General features: G+C 36.2%; 1 long non-coding RNA gene across 2 annotated transcripts; it reads right to left on the reverse strand.

The window, feature by feature from the left end:
- Positions 1 to 2,131: 2,131 nt before the first annotated feature.
- On the reverse strand, positions 2,132 to 4,864 carry LOC127074994 (uncharacterized). Of its 2 annotated transcripts, none has more exons than XR_007786157.1 (3): positions 4,125 to 4,864; positions 2,376 to 2,719; positions 2,132 to 2,281 (listed from the first exon to the last, which is right to left on the reverse strand). It is a non-coding gene; the product is annotated as an uncharacterized LOC127074994 (long non-coding RNA). The 2 variants fall into 2 exon arrangements; XR_007786156.1 differs by having other exon boundaries at positions 2,376 to 2,501; positions 4,125 to 4,862.
- Between the last annotated feature and the right edge of the window lie 1,354 nt (positions 4,865 to 6,218).

Below are 6,218 nucleotides of genomic sequence, written 5' to 3' on the forward strand. Positions count from 1 at the left end.
AAGGTAGTGGTTCTAGCATGCATATTATGTACTTAACTCTACTTAGACATGTAGATAGAATAGGAAGTTACAATTGGGGATCTGCTTATCTAGCCTATCTCTATAGCTCCTTGTGCAAAAACTCCCACAAAGACACATCTACATTTTTTGGATGTGCTGTTTTGCTACAAGCATGGGGTTGGTCAAGACTACCGTCTCTAGCACCGGTCAATAATAACCCTTTCACTTTTCCATATGCACAAAGGTAAGTTGTTTAAATTGCTATATCTTTACTTACTTCCTTAAAGTTTATTACCTCAAACTATTTTTTTTTACTTTTTGGTGTAGATGGTCGGCACGTGGTAGTTACAACAGATGTCCGAGACACTGTATTACTCAGTATCGCAACCTGTTGGATCACCTTCGACCGACAGACGTAAGCAAAATAACTTAATTATTTCGTTATATTTTGTTAACTTTTTCTACATTGATTATAATCCTATCTTCTTTCACATTTCAGTTCATTTGGCGTCCATACCTTAATTTGGATCATTACCATGAGGTCAACGCTGAAGACGCAGCCGTATGGACTGCATGCACACCGATAATAAGGTTCACAACTGTGGAGATGCACAACACCGATCGTGTGAAGCTGCAGTTCGGTATGGTCTAGAATATCCCAGAACCCCTAGCTAGCCTAGGAGAATGGCATCTGCGTAAAGTTAACGACCAATGGAACTTCAATCCATGGCAAAGCTTCATAAGATCGGAGTGTCGCAAATGGAAGCACCGTCATGACCATGTCTTAACTGACGTAGTCATGCCAACTGAGGTAAAACCAACTCGTACTTATATGGCTTGGTACAGATCGGTTGGTTTTCAGTTCATCGCCGAAGATATGTACCTATACGACCCACGCCAGGCAACTTACACACAAGAAGGATCAACATCTAACCCCCAACAATATTCTCAGCCCAGTTACTCACAACCCCCTATCCGTCAAACTTTCTGTTCCACAAACACACAAACATACAACCAAAATATGTCATTCACCCAACCCCAATACCAAGAGCATACCCCATACCACCACCAACAAATTGACCATCAACCTGAGACCCAACATCGCTTCGCACCCACCCCATCACCCTACCAAAGTCGCTTTAGCCAAAACACCAACTGCCCCTCCTCCTACTGTAGCCAAGAAGCCCAAACATCACAAAACCAAAACATCCAACAACCCTATCTCTACCAAACACCCCAACAACCTTTCCAACCTTTCCTCGACGCATCATTCACACCCATGTCTCCCTTCAACCGTCCCGGTCGCCCATCCATGAGTCAACCACATCCCAACTTCTTTGGCATGAGTCATGAGCTCAGCTACGGCGGTACACCATCAATGCATACTGAAGACTATGCTGACTTGTCTGAATACCTCAACGGACCTTCTCCTGTAGTTGGTAGTGACGCTCCTGGCCCCTCAGATGATCAAACACCGATGCAGAATCGTCAACGTGGGTTAGGGCCAAGGGTTAGGGTAGCTAGAGGATGTGGGAGCGGAGGTCGGTTAGGTGATCCCGGTCATCACCATTAGGTTTCTTTGTGTAAACTCCAAACTTTATTAATATCAAGTCGTCTTATATCAAATTTATCTTTCACTTATACCATAAAACACAAAAAAATGCATTTTAGGAGGAGTCTCCAATTGAATTGGCGACTCCTCTTAAAACCTACACATGGGTGCCAATTGGATTGGCTAGGGCACCTGCCCTAGCCAATCCAATTGGCACCTCCATTCAAGTTTTAAGAGGAGTCTCCAATTCAATTGGTGACTCCTCCTAAAAGTGGGGTATTTTGGGATTTTTTTTGAAACTAGGGGTATTTTGGGAATTTCCTTTAAAAAGTGGGTTATTTTGGTAAAAAAACCTTTTCTTTTGTGTTATTATTACTAACTAGTTATTATTTTAAATTACTACTTTATTATTATGACACGAAATAGTAAAAATTATATAAAAAAATCAAATCCAATCTTCATTATTACATTTTACGTAGGACATGAATACATCCATATTTATTAGCTTAGTAACAAAGAAATAAATCATATCAAATCAGATCAATTCACATATAAACCTCCCTAATCCAAAAAATCCGATTTAATTCTCGATCTAATGTTTACTCTATAAATAGGATCTAAAATTACAATGAAAATCATCCATAATTTACAAATTTACTATCCTAAAGTTGTTGCTCTTCACATCGAAGAACAACAACAACTAAACCCTAATCTAAGCTTCAACCATCTCTGCAACGAAAAAAAGAAAAGAAGGGGAGTTAGAAGGAATTCGAGGTAGAAAGAGGAAAGAAAGAGAAAAGAGTTAAAAGAAGAGAAACTATACCTTTGCTCAAACCAGGAAAATCCTCATCCCTATAGGTTGGTCCTCTATTCATGTCTTGATCTATTGCATGATGCTTGGGTTTAATTGTGTGTTTGATGTGTGTTAGTCCCTGAACTAAGTAATAACCTGTTTCAAATGAAAAAAAACATAACCAAAATAAGTTTTTAAATCAATCCGTGTCCTGTTTCAACATCAAGAAAAATACCCCATCCATAACTAAAATCTGTTTCAAATTAATCAATAACTAAAATCTGTTTCGAATCATAAACATACTCTTCTTCAACTCAAAACCATACCTTGTTTAAAATTCAAACCACACCCAGTTTCAATTTAAATTAACACCCCTGTAAAAAAAAATCTTTTTCAAAACACAAATCAAGTTTAACACTAATTTTTGTAGAACCAATACACAATTTCACATCCAAATATTACCCCGGTAGAAAAAATTTCAAAACCGAATTGAAACTAATAGTATCCTTTCAACTAAAAAGAACTATACTCTATTTCAATCAAAAACCAATTTAGAGTCAAAATAATCCCCCCCCCCCCCGAGCCAAATCAAAAAACGAAACAGAACTGAATAAAAAAAACAAAATCAAAACTGACACGAGCTTCACAATTGCATCGTCGGCTTCCGTAGATACCTCATCCACATCTGCACACCCCTATCCCTCATGAGTCTGCCGACCCTCCATCATGCTACCATGATTGCGCCGCTTCGTCACGATTACGCCGACCATCGCTCTGCCGTGAACACCACCCTTTCTAGCCTCTTTCAATTTTGTGAGTGCTCGCCTTGTGGATTTGAGCTCATTGTTGTTTGGATTTGTGTTGTTGAGATTGATCCAAGTGAAGTGTTATATTCATTTTTGTAAGTGCAACTTTCCGATAGATGTATTTTGTATGATGTCAAAACTAGGATACTTTAGCATTTATGTATATTGGATGTATCCTCTAAGTCTAAATGTGCATCTTAGTATCAGGAAACATAACAACATGTTAGAAAAGGTTTAAGAAAGGTTTCGTGCATCAAAAACTGGTTTTTATGTGAAAAACAGTCTATGTGTCGACACATCGTGCTATAGGTCGACAAATAGAAGATTTTTTTTCTACAGGTCGACATATACGAGCTTCAGGTCGACACATGTAACTCATATTTAAAGCCTACAACTTCTTTTTTGTGTGCCGCCTCTACATGTCGACATATGCATCGTATGTGCCGACACATGACTTACATGGTGTCTTATAACAAAAATAAAAATCCTTTTGACAATCACCTTAATAAAAATAACATAAATAAAAATATCATTTAATGAATAATTTACATTTTCTTCAGATGCAAATGTAACTTTATATTCATCCATGGTGTCTTTTATATTAAAAAAGTATAAAAAACACTTGAGAAAAATAGAGATATTAGAAGGAAAAAAAATCACAAAATAGTAAAAATTTAGCAAGATCAATAACACACAAATTCTGTCATCATCCTTTTGGTTACTTCTATGACCAATAAACTTAAAAAACTTTAGAGAGGTTCAAGAAAAATAATATAAGAATTAGAGTAAATATTTTAATGTCATAAAATTCTCAGTATAAAAAATATCAGTAACATTAAAACCAAAACTTAAATTCAAAACCCTATTCAAGTCAAATAATAACACACAACTCATTATAAACTTCATTCTCTTCCTAAATACATATAGAATTTCATTATATAACAAAAAGAAAAACATAAGAAGAAAATGTTACCTTTTGGAAATGTTAATTTTTGGGTATGCCTTCGTTCGATCTGGGTAGATCTATAACCTGCAAATATAAAAGAAGTGGAAAAAGATATTAAAAATAAGGCGATGTTGATTCAACAGATCTGGAAGTGGATATGGAAAATGATGCAAATCCGAGCATTTTGATTTCCGTTGAAGAGAGAAGGATGTGAAATGATGCAGATCTGAAAAAAATGAAAGAACCTGAGGAAAAGTTTAAATTTTTAATAAAATATGAAAGATTAGAGAGATGGAGAAATTATGACACTTGGATTCTTGGCATTTATTCTTGCAGTTGAATCAACAAATTTGGAAGCAGATTTTTTTGAAGAAGTCAAATCTGAAAGATGAAGTGAGTGTTTTCACGACTTCTAATGTTGTGAGAAAGAGAGAGGCATGTTTGAGTGATGATAGGGGGATGAAGCATAATATCTGAGACAAAAGTGTTGTTTGTGTTATGGTGAATCAAAATCTCCTTTTTAATAGGGGAGAAAGGGTGATGGCGGCGACTACAGAGGTTTTAAGGTTTGAGGGGGAAAATGAGAAAAGAAAGAAGACGAAAGAGAGAGAAAATTGTAATGTGTGAGAAATGATTAAACACAATGTATCAGAGGCTTATGTATTTGTTTTGGAATGTAAAGAGTTTTACTGGGAAGAAGATGAAAATAAATAGAGTGTGAAAAGAAGAAAAAAAGGTGTTGTCTTAAGATACGAATGGGGTGAGTAAACAAAAATGTTCAGCAATTCCGAATACAAATATTCCGTTAAATAATGAATATTACTGTTGTATAATGAAATCAATACAGTAAATAATAACGAAAGAATTAGAGAATTATAACAAAAAATGAAACAATAATTAAATAGGATATTAAGATGAAATGACCATAAGAATATGCAAAGAACATTTTAATTAATTATTAGCGGGATAAATTAGTAAATTTGGTAGTAGTTTATTTTCTAAAGTAGATTATAATTTTTTTTCCACACAACTTGGGTAATGCAACAACATATGAAGTCCAAATTTTAGCTCAAACCAATAAGGGTTATTAGTTTTAGGCTTAATGCATCGTTTAGTCCCTTAACTTAATAAGAAGTTTCGTTTTGATCCCCTAACTAAAAAATGTTACATAGTGGCCCATTAACTTCACTTCCGCTAAACTATTTGATCCTTTCAGTTAGTTTCAATTGGAAAAATGTTAAAAGATATCGTATTGGACTATTTACATCTGATGTGGAATTTATTTATTTTAATATTGATGTAAGAGGGGAGCCGACTCTCTTCCCTATTCTTCACGTGTTACTCTACCCTCTCTCATAAAAACCAACGCCTTCTTCTATCCGTTTCCTGCCAGGTGCTCAACAACACCCCCCACCTCAACTAACTCCATTTTTATCTTTCTTCTTCCACTCACCTGATATAACTACTAAACACCACTGATCCACTAAAAAACTCCATCCAACATATTACCACCCTTGCTTCTTCTTTTCACAAAAATCATCTTCATACGAAATCCAACCACCATTGTACCACTTTATCACCTTACAACGCTATACCACAATCCAGCCACCACCATCCCACATACGAAATCCGGCCATCACTTTGTCACCTTACAACACCTGCCTCATCGTCAGTGGCATTCCGGCCACCACTATCCCACATACGAAATCCTCCCTCCACCATAGTTTCAACCACCATACACCCTCACGTGTAAACCACCGCGGTTTTACCTCCGACCACCTCCACCGCGAGAACCACGCCTATACACATCTAAATTCGGATCCTCCATGAAGTGTGGGAGTGTAATGGATTGGAGAAGACGTTCGTGGCAGATCTATGATGCATTGGGATCATAACCTCCATTTTGTTGAGAAATTGCTTGAGAGATTCAGTCAGAAAGCGAATTTGTTTGTAGTTAGAAGTGGAAAATTTAGAGCATAACTATAAATAGTAAACAACAACAACACTAATTTGAAATTTGATTAATCAACTTAGGTGTGAGGGAAATTTTAAGGAAAATCACTTCATAGTACACACTTCTGAATAATGTTGAATGTTGAGGAAAATTTTGTTGTGTTGTCT

This window comes from Lathyrus oleraceus, chromosome 4, assembly GCF_024323335.1.
Source record: "Lathyrus oleraceus cultivar Zhongwan6 chromosome 4, CAAS_Psat_ZW6_1.0, whole genome shotgun sequence".
NCBI classification, from domain to species: Eukaryota; Viridiplantae; Streptophyta; class Magnoliopsida; order Fabales; family Fabaceae; genus Lathyrus; species Lathyrus oleraceus.